This window comes from Dendrobates tinctorius, unplaced genomic scaffold (genome assembly GCF_039654945.1).
Source record: "Dendrobates tinctorius isolate UK_male_01 unplaced genomic scaffold, ASM3965494v1 ptg000086l, whole genome shotgun sequence".
NCBI classification, from domain to species: domain Eukaryota; kingdom Metazoa; phylum Chordata; class Amphibia; order Anura; family Dendrobatidae; genus Dendrobates; species Dendrobates tinctorius.
Genome location: NW_027361754.1, coordinates 49,194,320 through 49,213,167, shown reverse-complemented (window position 1 = coordinate 49,213,167; position 18,848 = coordinate 49,194,320). Strand labels below are relative to the sequence as shown.

General features: G+C 44.6%; 1 protein-coding gene across 8 annotated transcripts in view; it reads right to left on the bottom strand.

Annotated features, from left to right (window-relative positions):
* Positions 1-10,009, bottom strand: part of H6PD (hexose-6-phosphate dehydrogenase/glucose 1-dehydrogenase) — a 34,215-nt gene extending 24,206 nt beyond the window's left edge. For 3 of the 8 annotated variants that reach the window (XM_073585369.1, XM_073585371.1, XM_073585372.1), the window contains exon 1: positions 9,846-10,009. The gene's annotated coding sequence lies outside the window, so the exon portion shown is untranslated. Of the gene's footprint in view, positions 1-2,380; positions 2,428-8,568; positions 9,505-9,582; positions 9,804-9,845 lie in introns of those variants that run through there. The other 5 variants (XM_073585368.1, XM_073585373.1, XM_073585374.1 and 2 more) reach the window with 4 other exon arrangements.
* Positions 10,010-18,848: the final 8,839 nt, after the last annotated feature.

Here is an 18,848-nt window from a genome sequence, read left to right as displayed (position 1 = left end):
AGAAACGACCTGGAAACCATCTGCAGAGAAACTTAGGTAAGAAAGTGAAAGAACTGGGAGCGCAGGTGGTCTTTTCTTCCATCCTCCCAGTGAATGGCCATGGAATAAGGAGGTGGAATAAGATTCTGCAGGTGAACAACTGGCTACATCAATGGTGCAGTCAGCAAGGATTTGGATTTCTGGATCATGGAGTGAATTATCTATATGATGCACTACTTGCTAGGGATGGGGTGTATCTTACGAAAACTGGAAAACATGTATTTGGAAGTCGCCTTGCTACACTCATCAGGAGAGCATTAAACTAGAACAATGTGGGAAGGGAAGCAAAAGACCAGAAAAAGCCATACACCTGACAAATACTATTGAGAACTCTGCTATTAGAAATGGAAAGGAAGAACATAGACAAAAAAAAATCTAAATAATAAAAATATTGGAGGATGAGAAACCAATCACAAACTAAAATGTTTCTATATGAATGCACAAAGGATGTGCAACAAACAAGGAGAATTGGAACTACTAACGCAGTAAAATAAATATGATGTCATTGGAATCGCTGAAACTTGGTGGGACGATACACATGATTGGAATACAAGGCTAGAAGAATACAACTTATTTTCAAGAAACAGACTTGATAAACGAGGAGGAGGTGTCGCATTGTATGTTAGAAAAGCGCATATCTGCACAGAGATCCAAGCTTCAGAGACTGGGAGTTCTGCGTTTGGGTAAGAATACAAGGAGAGAACAACAGAAAGCACACCACTGGAGGCATTTACTAACAGGTCGCCTGTGCAAGCTAAAGATATGAACTCTTTATGCATCAAATGGCCAAGTTCTCCAAAAAATATGACATAGTGGTCATGGGAGATTTCATCTTTCCAGACATTTGTTGGGAATCTCTCTCAGGCAAAACTAACAGGTCAAGCAAATTCTTATCCTCTCTTGCTGACAACTTTATCTTCCAAAAGGTAGGGAAGAAAGCAAGGGGTTTCTGCTACCTTGGATCTAATCCTTATAAACAGGGAGGAAATGGTTGAGGAGGTAAAAGTGGCTGGGACCCTAGGAAGTAGCGACCATGCTATTTTAGAATTTTGGATAACTAGAGGAGGAAGACCTGTGAAGACTCAGACGTCAAGGTTAAATTTCAGAATGGCAGTTTTTAAGGGACTCAGAAAGAGAATCTGAGAGATCCAATGGCTGGATATCCTTAAGGACAAAAATGTCCAGGAAGGATGGGAAATTTTGAAAAATTAGATTCTCAAAGCAGAAACGTTAACAAATCCGAAAAGAGGGAAGAATAGGAAGCATTTAAAGGGAATCTGTCACCACTTTTTTGGCATATCATGTAAAAATATCATTCAACTTTAGTGTCAGCTCTGCATTATACAAGTACTTTTTATACTTCTTGACTCCACACCAATGATACATAAATACCATTTTTATTCCTCCCGCGGTGTATATAAATATGCTCAGTCCGGTCCGATGAGCGGGGCTTATTGTCTATCTCCACCCCTCTCCTCGTCTTGCTGTACGTATTCGTTTCTGTGAATATCACAGATAGCGTACCGTTACCGTGCGTGCGCATTCAAATGGCTTCTCGCGCGTGCGCATTATGCTTTGTCCAACTGTGGGCAAATTATAAAATCACTATTGAGCATGCGCTGGCATACGCCATGGCTTTCTATAGCCCGGAAGTATACAAGTATATTTCCGGGCCATAGAACGCAATCGCGAATGCCAGAGCATGCGCAATACTGTTTTTCGGCTTTGCCCACAGTTGGGCAAAGCATATGGCCCACGCACGAGGGACCATTTGAATGCACATGCACAGTAACTCTACGCGAACGCAGGAATTACCCGAAAGGAAAGCGTAGAAGGCGGCAGGAGGGGGGGAGAGACGGACAATAAGGCCCACCCATTGGACCGGACCGAGCATATTTACATACACTGCGGGAGGAATAAAAACAGTATTTATGTATCATTGGTGGGGAGTCAAGGGGTATAAAAAGTACTTGTATAATGCAGAGCTGACACTAAATTGAATGATGTTTTTACATGATATGCCAAAAAAGTGGTAACAGATTCCCTTTAAGGAAACCTTGATGGATGAACACAGAACTTAAACACATGTTAAAATGGAAGACATAAATCTTTATCAAAGGGAAAGAGGGAGGCATATCTAAAGAAGATTATAATGCAGTATGCAGAACCTGCAGGGCACAAATCAGATTATCTAAAGCTGTAAATGGATTAAGGCTTGCAAGAGACATCAAAAGCAATAAAAAATGATTTGGGGGATATGTCAAAAGTAAAAGAAAAGTTATAGATGCTATAGGATTTTTACAAGATGAAATGGTAAGAAAGGATGTTGAGAAGGCCAAACCTTTAAATTCTTGTTTTTCATCTGTTTTCTCTCAGAAAGGAAATGTAACATCAACTGATCTTCACTGTCCTATTAAAGGAATAGAAGAAGCCAAGCTATCTATAAGCAGAAAGATAGTGAGGGAATACTTAGGTAACATAAACAAACTCAACTCTCCCAGATGAATTACACCCCAGAGTACTGAAGGAGATAGCACAAGAAATTTTTGATCCACTCTTCATAATCTTTGAAAATTCTTGGAGAACAGGAGAAGTCCCAGAAGACTGGAGAAGAGCAAATGTTGTTCCTATCTTCAAAATGGGGAAGAAGGTGGACCCAGGGAACTACAGGCCGGTGAGTCTGACTTCTATACCAAGAAAGATCTTTGAACAAATTATTAAACAACATGTATGTAAGTACCTGGATAAGAATGAAGTGATTAACCAGAGACAGCATCGGTTTGTAACTAATAAGTCATGTCAGACTAACTTAATTTCCTTCTATGACAGAATCACAGACTGGGTGGATCAGGGAAATGCTGTAGATAAATTATGTCTTGACTTCAGCAAAGCATTTGACAAAGTATCTCACAAAATCTTTATTGAAAAAATGACTAAGTATGCAATGGACAAGGCAACTGTTAGGTGGATTCATAACTGGTTTAGTGATCGGACCCAAAGAGTGGTCATAAATGGCTGCACATCCAGTTGGAAGAATTTCTCAAGTGTGGTACCACAGGGCTCTGCCCTGGGCCCTGTATTGTTCAATATCTTTATCAATGATTGAGATGAAGGAATTGAGGGTAAACTGATAAAATTTGCTGATGACACAAGCTAGGAGGGATAGCTAATACTAGAGAAGAGAGAGAGAGATGATTCAAAAAGCTATAAATAAACTGGAGCAGTGGGCAGCAACTAACAGAATGTTTTTTAACAGGGAAAAATTCAAAGTACTACATCTGGGCAATAAAAATGAAAACAGCATATACAGAATGGGAGGAGTAGGGCTAAGCAACAGCACTTGTGAAAAAGACTTGGGTATACTAATAGATCACAGACTGAACATGAGTCAACAGTGTGATGCAGCAGCAAAAAAGGCAAATGCAATTCTAGGATATATTAACAGAAGCATACAGTCAAGATCACATGCAGTCATTCTTGCCCTCTACTCCTCTTTGGTCAGACCTCATCTGGAATACTGTGTCCAGTTTTGGGCACCACATTTTAAAAAAGACATCAACAAACTGGAGCAAGTTCAGAAAAGAGCGACCAGAATGGTGACCGGTCTGCAAACCCTGTCTTATGAGGAAAAGTTGCAGGATTTGGGAATGTTCAGCTTGCAGAAGAGAAGACTGAGAGGAGACTTAATAGCTGTCTACAAACATCTCAAGGGCTGTCACATTGTAGAAGGATCATCTTTATTCTCATTTGCACAAGGAAAGACTAGAAGCAATGGGATGAAACTGAATGGGTGGAGACACAGATTAGATATTAGAAAAAACTTTTGGACAGTTAGGGTGATCAATTAGTGGAACAGCCTGCCACGAGAGGTGGCGAGTTCTCCTTCAATAGATGTCTTCAAACAGAGGCTGGACAGACATCTGTCTGGGATAATTTAGTCAATCCTGCTTTGAGCAGGGGGTTGGACCATATGACCCAGGAGGTCCCTTCCAACTCTCCCATCCTATGATTCTATGACCAGGACTCTAGCGCCACTTTGTGAAAAGACAAAACCATATCTCTTTTATAAACGGTTTTGAAAGGTGTGGAGTGAACATCTGCTCTTTTGTGGTGCATATCATCTATACATTTGTGAAAAATTATTTCAGCCAATACTCCTATCAAAATTTTGGGGCAATTGCAGAGTATTTCACAAACATATATTGTGGGTCTCAGTTTTCACCATCAGTATTTGATCAGAGTTTCATCTGTTTTTCTCTCTGCAAATTGTCTCTTCAGAGAGGCAGAGGACTAGAACTCTATAGTGCTGTCTATTGGAAGTGATCCTAAAATATCAACCCTTTAATGAGCCTTGCCATATGACTTAGGATAAAAGCCACACAAAATCTCAATTTGCAGACAGTGTTTCGGGGTGTTGCGCCTCATCAGTGCAAAGTATGAGATCGGATTTGGCTAGGATCTGGACTGTGGTTTAAAGGGAATCTGTCACCTACCCTTTTTGGTGGGCGATGAAAACGAGGTTGGTCCGGTCCGATGGGCGGTGTTCCCGATGTGTGCCGCCTCCCCATCCTTGCCCGCTGTCCGCAGGTTATTGCTGAATTGGAGTAGGTGTACGCCACTTTTTGCACGTGCGCTAAGCATTCATAGCTAGCGCACGCGCAGTATGCTTTGCCCAACTGCGGGCAAAGCCGAAAAGCCGGACTGCGCATGCGCCGGTTAACTAAGCCCTGGAACACAGCAAAATACTTCCGGGGCTTAGTTAACCGGCGCATGCGCAGTCCGGCTTTTCGGCATTGCCTGCAGTTGGGCAAATCATACTGCGCGTGCGCTAGCTATGAATGCTTAGCGCACACGCAAAAAATGGCGTACACCTACTCCAATTCAGCAACAATCTGCGGACGGCGGGCAAGGATGGGGAGGCGGCACACATCGGGAAGACCGCCCATCGGACCGGGCCGACCTCGTTTTCATCGCCCGCCAATGGGTAGGTGACAGATTCCCTTTAAGGGGTAAGGTTTCTCCTTGTGGAGAGTGACAGGGCTGCCCTGGCATTTGAGTGTGAGGAGACTTATAAGCCACGCATGCTTCTCTGGAAAGGTAAATCTCGCATTTCACCTGAACATCCCCATAAAGACAGGTTTTATATCACTATATAAATACTGTAATTCTATATGTTTGTTAATTTCCAGCTCAAATGATATAAAAATGCTCATTCAGACATCTGTTCATGTACAATTTCTACTTATGTTTTTTTGCATGGATAAAAATCATACTGGGGAAGTTCATATGTCCGATTTTTTTCTGTGGTCAGAGCAGTCTTTACAAAATCACAGCGAAATGTCTGATGTGTCAGATAAAAATCAGCAATGCAATTCTATGGGTCTGTGAAAAGAAAAAAATTCCGCTAAAAAAAAGAGAAGGTGGAATAACTTTCTTTTTCATCCAAGAAACTTGCGCTGAAGCTACTGATGAAAGTAAGAGTGTTTCTCATACATGACTTAGACCTTACACTGCTAGAGATTAAGCCTTTCGGTCCTTTATACAATATCGATAATATATGGCAATGACACACTAATAACCCGTGGGAAGCAAATGATCTAAAAGTGATACATTCAATATTGTAAAGTTTTTATACAATTGTTCTACTACACACTGGGCCTAAGAGGTGACGTTTCTCCTTGTGGAGAGTGACAAGCCAAGCCTGGCATGTCAGAGTGAGGAGACTTCTAAGTCATGCATGTTTCTCTGGGAAATTAAATATGCAAATTCTCTGAAAAGACAATATCCATATTCTACTACACCGTAATGTATCAGAACATCGAATATTATGTTAATGTGCGGGGAATCAATTGCTACGTGCGTCTTTACCCTTCTGGTGTTTACCTGTAAGCTTTGTGACTCTACAATTCTTGAATTCTACAATCTGGGATACTGAACGGTGAATGTAGGTACTAGCCTTGTGCGCTTCATTGGATGACAGCTCACAGCACAGAAATACAGTATTTCCATCATTTCCTAGTGTGAGCGCTGTACAAGCAGCGCCCCCCCACAGCAATGCTGAGAAAGCAGAGCACGTCCCGGTAAGTCATTGCTGCAGGATGTGGCAGTTATAGATATGAGGAGCCGCAGCGTATGACTCTTACGAAAAAGAGAAGTCCAGGCTTATTGCACCGCGCTATGTGCCAAGCAGCAAAAATAGATAGAAAGTTTTGCTTTTTTTTTGTATATGGCATTATTTTAAGGAGGTTTTTCATTTAGAGAGGATCCTCTCATAAAGAAAAACCTCCATAAAAAAATTTGCTTCAAAACCACATGAAAGACTCATCATATGTTTAGTGTTTTGAGCATTATCTTCCACTTCAGCTTTTGAAAAAAAATGTCTGGTTTGGAAGAAAAAAAAGTGCACGTCACTTCTTTAAAGTACCGTATATACTTGAGTATAAGCCGAGATTTTCAGCCCATTTTTTAAGGCTGAAAGTGCCCCCTCTCGGCTTATACTCGTCATATACCGGGGGTCGGCGGGGGAGGGGGAGCGCGGGTGTCAGAGATCATACTCACCCCGTCCTGGCGCGGTCTCTGCAGCCCCCCTGCTCCTTCCATGGTCTCGGAGCCCCTGCTATTCCTGCGTTCAGTGGTCACGTGCTACTGCTCACTAAAGTAATGAATATGCGCAGATTCATGACGTTAATAAGCGGTACCACGTGACCGCTGAAACCTGGAAGCGCTGCCAGCGCCGAGACCATGTAGAAGCAGGGGAGCTGCAGAGACCGTGCGCCAGGAGGGGGTGAGTATGAAGGGGGATGGACGGGGAGCAGTGCTATATTCACCTGTCCCCATTCCACCGCCGCACGCCACTCTGTCCTCCGCGTCCTCTGACTGTGACGTTCAGGTCAGAGGGTGCGATGACCTAGTCAGTACGCGCCCTCTGCTGAACGTCACTGCAGAGACCTGGGAGACAGAGCGGCGCGCGGCGGTGGAATGGGGACAGGTGAATATCTTCAGTGCCGGGGGCCTGAGCCAGTGGCGTCACCAGCACCTGTCCCACATAGCGCGCCGGTGTCCCCGCCTGCTCAGGACACCGGCACCTGGCCCCCAGCGAAGAGAGGTGAGTATGCCATTTTTTTTAAAAATTGCAGCAGCATCAGCAGCAGCAATATATGGGCCGTATTTATCTATGGAGCATCTTCTTGGGCCACCATTACCCCTTGTGCAGCATTTTATGGGGGATATTTATCTATGGATATTCTTCTTGGGCCACCATTACCCCTTGTGCAGCATTTTATGGGGGATATTTATCTATGGAGCATCTTCTTAGGCCACCATTAAGCCTTGTGCTGCACCACCCTCAGCTTATACTCGAGTCAATGAGTTTTCGTGGCAAAATTAGGGGTCACGGCTTATACTCGGGTTGGCTTATACTAAAGTATATACTGTAGATAGTATCAACTCTAAAATAAGCACTTCCCAATCAAAAGGCTGAAAAAAAAAAAAGAAGTGCTTCAGGAAAAGAACGCTTCCATAGAACTCTCCAAAGAAAGAGCAATTCCTGAAATGATTTTTTAAAATAAAATAAATAAATTAAATCAGATTTGAAAAAAAAAAAATGTGTATGAACAAAGTCTTAAATGCATGGGTTTTTTTGGGGGGGGCTAAAAATAATTTTTACAATTGAGTTTCATTAAAAAAAAAAATTTGCTCCATTTGACTTTTACAAGAGCTTTAAGCCCCCTTCACACATAGCTAACGCGTCACCGATTCAGTGACGCAACAGCAATATCGCTAGCGATCTCGTTACACGTGACACTTACCTCCGACCGCCCCCCCCCGCTGGCTATCGTTGATCGCGCGAGATCGTCCTGGTCCATTTCTCGTCGTCGGCTTCCTGCTGGCGCCGATGAGCGACTCCATGGACACGGGCGGAAGACGTCACCAGAGCTGCCGTCTGACAGGTAAGTAACGACCCCCGACGGACTGCTGTGTCGCTGGTGAGATCTGCCTGTTTGGCAGCTCACTAGCGACGCACCAGCGATCCTGACCGGGTCATATCGTTGTCGGGATCGCTGGTGCATCGCTAAATGTAACGGGACCTTTAGATTCCATGTACTTTGCTACATACAGAATGAGTTACTCAAGAATCCGCTCCTCTGTGCTAGTTTATGACCACAAAGTCAGATAAATTTTGATGTGGGCTATGATAATAAAGAGCACAGGGGGGAAAAACGAAAAAAAAAAAAAACAAACTCGGTCATTAAAGCAGATGAGAGATTCTCAGTTAACTAATTTTGCAGGCAGCAAAGACCATGGATACAAAGGCAAAGGATGCAAAAATTTTTAAATACAAGCATGTAAGCAAAATAAATAAAAAATAAATAAAATGCCCAAGGAGGCGTCCATAGGTTTTACTGAGAGGTTGCAACACCTTTTGAGTAAACACTATGTTGCCTCTTGCAGCCGACAGTTGTCATTGCTCCAATGCATTTAAAATATTTTTTTTTTTAAATTGCTAAATCTTCAGGAAAAAAATCTTACCGTTTTCTTCACGGATACAGACTACAATCCCTCTTGGACTGATCAGGAGCTCGGTATACTGGGACTCCTGTGCGCCTTGTGATCAGGGACGAGAAACGCTTTTATCGCATGACCCAATATTTACTCTCCTATAATTACTGTGACACCGCAGGATACATCTCCATGAGATGCTGGAGGCAGATCCTGCAGATTAGATCTGATCGCTCACCTGATTTCTAGCAACAGGATACTTTATATGATGAAGGGAAGGCAGAAACCACACAATGGATTCCGATCAATGAGAGACTCGAGGAGCAGATCTAAATTTGGTAACAACAAAATAAAGTTTCTCCATTCTGACAGTCCGATACGATGATGTCCGATACGATGATATCCGATGTTCTTTCTCACGGACCCATAGAATTGCATTGCATGTTTTGATCTGACGCTTGCATCACAATCTGATTTTTTTTTCGGGGGGGGCTACTCAGTCTGATCACCAGCTCATTGTCAGAGGCTGACTGCAGCATGCAAATGGTTAATAGCTGCGCCCGTACGGACCTACTGCCCGAGTCCCCTCCACAATAGCGGACCCTGCCCACAACAGATATTCAGGTGTTTAACGCAGGAAGGGGTTAAAGGAGTTTTTCCAAATCTGCCCAAGAACAGGGAATGTTTCAAATAAAGTATTACATTTTACTTAAGGGGGCTCCTGGGAACAAATCGTCACCGACCTACAGGATAGCTGATAATGTGTTGACCAGTGGGGGTCCGACTGCTGGACCCCCCAACAATTAACGATCTGAAGAGCCCAGGTGGTCGATCATGTGTACCGCTGCTCCGTTCAGTCGTAACGGGACCGCCGGAGATAGCGGAGCGCTGCGCTCTGGTCTTCAGCACTCCCATAGGAATGAATGGAGCAGCACTGATTCACAGCAGCGAGAGAAAATAAATAATAACATTCCATTATTTATTTACTCTTGGTCAATGTTCCTGTTTAAAAGAAAAGGAAAAAATAAATGTTGAAATCTAAACCTAAGCAGTGCAGGTGTGAAGGGGTTAATAAACGCCGAAAGCTGTGATCTTCAGCCAGATGATGTGACCTGCAAGGTTGTGGCTGTCAGCAGCACCTGCTGGGAGCTGTAGTTTGGTCACAGATCACTGCGCCCCCTACTGTCACAACAAGTAAGAGGCAGGCAGAATGCAGCAGCTGCACACGGAGATACACAGCCGGTCCGGTACCGCACATGTCTGCTCCCCGCCATACTCGGCCTGCGGTGGCCACACGTATCACTCACCCGTCCCAGCATCGCCCTCTACAGGCGGACGTCACCCGCTCACTGCCGCCGCCCCGTCTGCACACGTGCAGGACGCGCACACCCGTCCCTGCAGCGCCCTCTGTAGGCGACAGTGCAGCAGTGACAGCCGCCGCGCTCCTGCGCCTCCTCTTCCTACACATGTGACTCGCAGGGAAACCGCAGGAGCGGAAGTGGCGGGGAATATGCCGCATGTCATGTGCACACGGCGGGCTGTGGCACTGGCTACAGGGGGCGCTACAGTGCGGCTTTCTCTGCGACTTTTCTCCCAGTCTGTTCCAAGGCAATGTGGAGAGTGGCTGCACTGTTCCAGAATCGCTACTTTCCTTTTTAACGATACAATTATTATAATGTAACTTAGACTTAACCCCTTGGGGGGTGCAGCAATTTAGTCACTTTTGTATTTATTTTCTTTTTACCTCTATTCTTACAAATGTATATATAGCCCAAATTGATTGAAATATATATATGTATTTTTTTCCTTCCATCTATTATGGTGTGCAGGTTTCATTTTTCATTGGCACCGGTTTGGTAACATAGTAACATAGTAACATAGTTTTGAAGGCTGAAGGAAGACCTTATGTCCATCTAGCTCAGCCTATTTTTAGTGCAGCTGTTCTGCATTGTTGATCATGGGGAAGGCAAAAACCCACAGAGTAGAAGCCAATTTTCTCCATAGGGAAAAAAATTCCTTCCCCTAAGCTGGGCCAACCATCTACCTATTATATTATGTTATTCGTAACCATCTATAGTTAGTCGCAAGAAAAGCATCCATTCCTTTCTTAAATTCATTCAGTGAGTTGGCCATCACCACTTCCTCAGGAAGAGAATTCCAGAGCCTCACTGCTCTTACCGTGAAGAACCCTCTTCTATGCTGGTGCAGAAATTGTCTTTCCTCCAAACGAAGAGAATGCCCCCTTGTTCTTGTCACAGTCCTTGGTACAAACAGTTCATTGGAGAGATCTCTGTATTGCCCTCTGATATACTTGTACATATATATTAAGTCTCCCCTAAGTCTTCTCTTTTTTAGAGTAAATAGACCTAATTTTGATAACCTTTCTGGGTATTGTAGTGAACCAACTCCATTTATCATTTTAGTAGCCCGCCTTTGAACCCTTTCAAGTTCAGTAATGTCTTTCTTGAGCACCGGCGTCCAAAATTGCACACAATACTCCAAGTGTGGTCTGACGAGTGATTTGTACAGAGGGAGAATTATGTTTTCATCTCGTGTCCCCAGACCTCTTCTAATGCATCCCATGACCCTATTTGCTTTGGTGGCAGCTGCCTGACACTGGGCACTCCAATTTAGCTTCTTATTGACTAAGGTGCCTAAGTCTTTTTCCATGTCTGATTTCCCCAGCAGTTTCCCATTTAGTAATAATAATACTTTATTTTTATATAGCGCTAACATATTCCGCAGCGCTTTACAGTTTGCCGGCCCAACAGTGACATTAGGAGTGAGGTCCCTGCTCGCAAGCTTACAATCTACAAGGAAATGGGGGGACACAGTAGGTGAGAAATGCTTGTTAATTCAGGTCTGGCAATTATAATAGGGATTTTCATATAAAGCTGCATGATCCGGTCATCAGCCCGTGTGTTTAAGTGTAATAGACAAGTATCAAAAATAAAAAAAATAAATCTTGTAATTGTAGCATCTGTTTCTCCTTCCCATGTGCATAACCTTACACTTATCTGTGTTAAACCTCATTTGCCATTTTTCAGCCCAATTCTCCAATTTACTCAAATCTGTCTGTAGTTGCAAACTGTCCTCCTTTGTGTTAACTACCTTACATAGTTTTGTATAATCTGCAAATACTGATATTTTACTGTGTAAGCCATCCACTAGATCATAAATATATTAAATATTAGGGGGCCCAATACAGAACCCTGTGGTACCCCACTAGTAACCCTGGCCCAATCTGAGTATGCACCATTAATAACCACTCTTTGTTTTCTATCACTAAGCCAGCTACCTACCCATCTACACACATTTTCCCCTAGCCCAAGCTTTCTCATCTTACTTACCAATCTTTTATGTGGGACAGTGTCAAATGCTTTAGAGAAGTCGAGATAAATGACATCCAATGATTCTCCTTGGTCCATTTGAGAGCTTACATCCTCATAGAAGCTGATCAGGTTAGTTTGACAGGAACGATCGTTCATAAATCCATGTTGATGTGGAGTTAAACATTTATTACATTGAGATATTCCATAATGGTATCCCTTAGAAACCCTTCAAAAATTTTACCCACAACAGATGTTAAGCTTACCGGCCTATAGTTTCCAGGTTCCCTTTTACACCCCTTTTTGAACATTGGTACCACATTTGCTTGCCGCCAATCAAAAGGAACAGACCCTGTTTCTATAGAGTCTTTAAATATAAGGAATAGAGGCCTGTCTATCACATTACTTAACTCCCTTAATACCCAAGGGTGAATGCCATCAGGGCCTGGTGATTTGTCAATTTTAATCTTACTAAGGCGGTTCTGCACTTCCTCCTGGGTTAGTCAGGTAATACTTAATGGGGAGTTTACATTATCACTCTGCATTTCCCCTGGCAAATCCTTTTCCTGTGTGAACACTGTTGAGAAAAAAGTATTTAAAACATTTGCTTTTCCCACATCGCTCTCTATGATTTCACCCTCATTGTTCTTTAAAGGGCCGACACCATCAATTTTAATCATTTTACTGTTTATATAATTAAAGAATAGTTTGGGGTTTGTTTTACTTTCCTTAGCAAGGAGTCTCTCAGTTTCCACTTTTTCTAAATGTATATGTTTTATTTACACATTTTATTTTTTTCTGTATAACTTTTTAATGCTTCTTCATTGCCTTCTTGTTTTAGCTTCTTAAATGCCTTGTTCTTGTTATTTATTGCCCTTTTTACATCCTTATTTAGCCACATTGGTGTTCTCCTGTTCCTAGCCCTTTTATTTCTGTACAGTATGGCTAGCTCGCAGTGGGTGTGTAAAACTGATTTAAATATTTCCCATTTATTTTCTGTGCTCCTATTTTTGAGGACATTGTCCCAATCAATTCGGCGAAGGTCCTCTCTAAGCTGATTAAACTTTGCTTTCCTGAAATTCAGCGTTTTCGTAACCCCCTCCCAGGGCACCTTACTGAAGGACAAGTGGAATTGTATTATATTGTGGTCACTGTTCCCTAGGTGCCCATCAACTCGTACTTCTGTTATTCTATCTGGCCTGTTGCTTAAAATTACGTCCAGAAGGGCTGTGTCATGGTCACGTGTCTCTGGGCACACAGCGGTTACCGCAAGGCGAACCCATAACACACGTGACCCTGGATACACCGCCTCCAGTGGGGCGCATTTAAATAATAAAACGTGCAGGTGGATACGCCGCCTCCACCTGGCGAATTTAGGTATTACACGTAATACAATAATCTGATAATAAAGGGGGAACCTGGGTAACTTTAACAATGGTGGGCCCTGCGATAGGGAATGGGGGACGTGGAGACCTCCTAAGCTCCCCTGAGCCAGTGTCCCTGCACTCCTTACGTTCCCTATACAGGCTCCGCACCTGTTGCCGCACGCGAACCTTAACCCCTTGCTCGCCCTGAACCTAAACCCTCACTAGGGAATAGGTCGGTGCGGAGACTAATCCCACCACTGCACTAGTAACACACATGAGGAAAGAAGACAATACAGGGGAAACACCACTTAGCTTTGCTCTGTTGCGTACGCTCCTAGCAACAGAGCCCACCACCTGCGTGCATCTTCTCTTCCACCTGGATCCATCACCATAACAGGATCCTTTACCTTAGTGCAGCCTTGGAGCAGAGTCCACCACCAGTTGCTGCTGCTTAGTAACAGAGTCCCCAAGATGAGTCCAGCTTCTGCCATGAAGTCAAGCATGCTTGAGTCCAGCTCAGCAGCCAAGTCCCACATGGTGAGTGCCACTCTCCATAGTCGCCACTCCACCAGTCCATGCAGACACTTCCCACCGACACCATCACTGCGACCCCACCACGCCATACCAGCCCTTCGTCCAGACACCATAGCTGAAACACGTCCCCCCTGGCTAAGCTGCGCAGGACTCCTCTCCAGCTCCATCCTTCCACCAGGCTCTCAAACTCAGAGTGAACACAATCTCACAATATCACAGGCAGTGATTGCACACCCCTAGCACACCTTTATAGGCTGTCACACCTGATCCCTAATTACGTGCACAAAAAACCTAAAGTGCGATACCACTAACCACCACCGGGGACAGTCAAGACACCTTGGAACTTTCCAAAGTAAAAAAGTTCACCCAGTGCAATTTACAACTGTCAGATCATGACAGGCTGTCCCTCTAGTTGGGCCCTGCACAAGTTGTGACAGTAATTATCCTTGGTCACTGACAGAAATTGGTTTCCTTTCTGAGATACGCAGGTTTCAGTTTCCCAGTCTATGTCGGGGTAGTTGAAGTCCCCCATAATAATCACCTCATTGTGATTTGCTGCTTTATCTATTTGTTTCAATCATTCATTTTCAGTGGTTTCTGTTATATTTGGTGGCTTATAACAAACCCCTATGAGGATTTTCTTACTTTTCCCTCCTTGTATCTCCACCCATAGAGACTCCACCTCTTCATTTCCCTCTTGTATATCTTCTCTTAATGTGGGCTTTAAAGTGGACTTTATATATAGACAGACTCCACCCCCTTTCCTTTTTTTTACGATCCCTCCTAAACAAATCATATCCTTGCAAGTTAGCCGCCCAGTCATAGCTGTCGTCTAACCATGTCTCAGTTATTCCTACTATGTCGTATTTTTCCTCATACATTACCAACTCCAGATCTTCAATCTTATTGGTCAGGCTTCTTGCGTTGGTCAGCATGCAGGAAAGAAGTTTTGCTTCCTTTTTCTTAGCTTCCTTCTGAGTACCCTGTCTTGGGTCCTCTTTACCACATCTAGTATCCTTGATTAATTTGTCCTTCTGCTGCATGTTCTTGTCTGCTGTTTTTCCTCCCCTCACCTCTTCTTCTAGTTTAAAGCCCTCCTGATGAGTGTGGCAAGTCTTCTGGCAAATGTGTGTTTCCCAGGTTTTGTGAGGTGTATCCCATCTCTTGCGAGAAGTCCATCGTAGAGGTAATTCACGCCATGGTCCAAGAATCCAAATCCTTGCTGCCTGCACCACCATCGTAGCCAGTTGTTCACCTCTAGTATCCTATTCCATATTCTGATGTTTTGGCCATCGACTGGGAGGATTGATGAGAAATCAACCTGTACGTTACGTTCCTTTATTTTATTCCCCAGAATTTCAAAGTCTTCGCAGATAGTTGGTAGGTCATTTCTTGCCGTGTCGTTTGTGTCTACATGTATCAGTAGGAAAGGGTAGTCGTCCTTGGATTTGAGGATAGTTGGTTTCCTGTTGGCCACATCTTTGATTTTTGCTCCTGACAGGCAGCATACTTCTCGTGTGGTTATGTCCGGCCTGCAGATAGTTGCCTCCGTGCCTCTTAGTAGTGAGTCGCCCATAACTACCACTCTTCTTTTCTTTCCGGACTCACTGCTTGTTGCTCGTGTTTTTGAGTGTCATTTGTTTCCGCCTTTGTTGACACAGTAACTTCTTTTGTTGATAGTGTGTCTTCTCTTGTAGATACGGTATCATCCTGAGCTGTGCCATTTTCGTGCTCCAGCATGAGGGCTTCATATTGGTTGCTAAGCTGTGTGGGTGGTGATGACCACTTGATCCGTTTGCTTCTTTTCGTCACATGGCTCCACTTCAGCCTCTGTATGTGCTCTGAAGCTTTTCTCATTTCCCGTATCCTGAATGGTTGCTTCTGCTTCATCCAAGAAGTCCTCATGTTCTTTAATTACCTTCAATGTTGCTATTCTTTCTTCCAGTCCCTGCACCTTTTCCTCTAAGAGGGCAACAAGTTTGCACTTCTGACAGGTAAAGTTGAGTTTTTGGGCCGGAAGATCCGTAAACATGTAGCATGTGTTGCAGGTGACCATGTGGATTTTCTTCTCTTCCATATTGCTATTGCAGTCTATGATGGGTGTAACGTCGCGCGGTTTTGCGATGTCCTCAAACAGCAAGACCCGGCAAGTCCCAGCGATCGATCAGCTTAAGGCGACTCTTCTCCTCTTCCCAGAATGCACCGGAAATATGCAGATGAGCTTCCTGCTTCTCCAATCTCCAAAGATTAACACTTTTTTTGGAGGTCATAAAATGTAAATAAAAGTGAAAGCTTTTTTTTTCTGTGGCTCAGTACAATTGTGGCAATATCAGATGTTTAGTGTTTTCTTTTAATGTTTAACTATTTTTAAGAGAGAAAAAAACATCAAAATCCACAAAAAAAATTGTCTCCTTTTTCTGGGGTCCGTTATTATTTTTTTCTTTGTGGACGGTGCGGTGGGAGGGCTTGGGTTTTATGGGACAAAGCGCTGTTTATGCTGGAATCAGGTCATGGTGCAAACAATGCATCTATGATCACTTGGGTTTTTGTTTTATTTTGACAGAAATAATGCAGTAGTTTCATAAAAGAGACAATTTACATTCGGGGCAATAACAGTTGTGTGTGTACATAGGTATATATAGAGAGTATATAGATACACTCGGACCAATGTTATTTAATGGGTGACATCTCATCTGTGATTTTTTTTTCTCAGCTGAAATCGGGCTGAGAAAAAAATCGCAGCATGCTGCATATTGCTGCGTATCTCGGACGAGACTTGCCAATACAAGTCAATCTCGCAACGGGCACTAGGACTACGTAAGTTCCCCGCCAAAGGGACTTCAAGCATCCAGATTCCAGCGTAAGGACTATCTCCTCTTTCGGTCGCCGTGGCTGCTGTGTGTACGGCCGTGGACATCGTTAGGGAGAGAGCAGGAAGTTAATGTTGCACTTTATCCATCCCTTTTAATTCAACTGTTTCCCTGTTGGGCTGCAGCTGTGTCTGGGATTGCATCTATCCTGTCTATTTCTGTACAAGGTGCCGGGGTGTACATTGGCTGTGGCTTAGTTGACTCGGCTGGGATTGGCACCCTGGGCCACCTTGTTACACTTGGCGTACCCAGCAGGATGGATCTCCGCAGCCTCGCAATTGTAAGACCGCAGGCAAGGACTTTTGGAACTTATGGACCAATGACTATGAAAAAGGGAACAAAGATGGCACTGACCGCTGCTGAAAAGTTGGCAGCCGTTGGCGCGAAAATCGAGGATGTGGCTGCCTGTCATGTGCGTCAAAGATGCATCTTGGAACCAAAAAGAAGAAAGCCACGTCCCTTTGTGAAGAATGCCCGCCCTAAATGGGTGCTGGCAAAGAAAGAGCTGTCGCCATCCCAGTCTGACCAGGAGAAACGGGACGAGCAGCAGGAAGTGACCCCACCCACGAATGAGTGGAACCCAGAAGGAGAGATGCCATTATCCGAGACCATGCAAGAAGCATGTCATTTTGCGGTGGCATCGGCTGCCAGGACTGGAGGCGGTCCGTGGCCCGGGAGGAGATGGGCCTGCGCTTTGAGGCCTGGTGGTCGGAGGAGTTATCCTTGTTCTGGCGGATGAACAAACATCCCATGGAGAACGAGGAGCATGAGGCATTGGCGATGCCCCGACGGCAACCCGAAGGAGTTCGGAAGACCCTGGAGGCGGCTCTGCGGGGGATCATGGCTGTTGCTGGCACTGAGGGCCATGCTCGAGGACTGTCACCGGGTGCAGTGGTGAGTAAAGGGTCCCGGCCCAGCCATCCCATTACCCCCCGGCTTCCTGTGGCCCCACCGTCATCACCGAAGGCGCCCGCCTTCCAACTCCACCGTCCCCGGCAGCGAGGGTACCTGCGTTCCTACATGCCGCATCCGCTTCGGCTGACCTCCATGGCACGTATGTGGAGGAGCCCTGGGTGCTCATGGCAGCACAGGCCCAATGGATCGGAGGAGTCATACAGGAGAAGAAGCGACGGAAAAGTCCGTGGTTCTCTTAAAAGGGGGGAGGGGATGTCTGCCATCAGGAGGATCCGAGGATTGAGCCGGGTTAAAAAACTGTGTAATAAGTTGGCCATTGGGCCTGGATATGGATTGCAATGGTCTCAGGAACAATAGGACTAGGGTCACGTAGACCCGTACGGAGAGAGACCGGAACTCTTATGCTGTTGTTACTTGAAAATTATTGCACTGAAGTTTTTTTTTATGCCTCTTTTGCTGCCAATTTTGCAGTGGTTGTCATGGCCGAGGATGGCCATGTTTAAGGAGGTGAAAGTGTAAGAAGGTGGCAGAGAACCCCGTTGCTTCTCCTCTCTCTCCCTCTCTCTCCTGTGTGGTACCTGGATGGTGTACCTATGAATATAATATATGTACTATGAAGTATGTTACTGTTGTATTGCATTGTGTTATGTATTATTGTGCTGTGTCTGCAATGTTACTATATGTGTAAGAGGCAGGGCCAGCACAGGTTAACTCTGGGGGCTGGACTTGCAGCCTCTGGGGAGCAGGAAGATCCTGCTTCCAGATCAGAACCTGGGCACATTTTCCCAGGGCAGAGGCTCAGCTGCGGCTGGGAGCCTTGCCAGACCCCAGGAGGAGAAAGGGTGCTGCCCTGGACATTTGGGCAGTGCAATGGGCACTAGGACTACGTAAGTGCCCCGCCGAAGGGACTTCAAGCGTCCAGATTTTGGCGTAAGGAATATCTCCTCTTTCGGTCGCTGTGGGTACAGCCGTGGACATCGTTAGGGATAGAGCAGGAAGTTAATGTTGCACTTTATCCATCACTTTTAATTAAACTGTTTCCCTGTTGGACTGCAGCTGTGTCTGGCATTGCATCTTTCCTGTCTATTTCTGTACAAGGTGCCGGGGTGTACATTGACTGTGGCTTAGTTGACTCGGCTGGGACTGCCACCCCGGGCCACCTTGTTACACTGTCACCAGATTTCACAATACAAATAGGATACATGATTACATACAGTTGTGGCCAAAAGTATTGACACCCCTGCAATTCTGTCAGATAATACTCAGTTTCTTCCTGAAAATGATTGCAAACACAA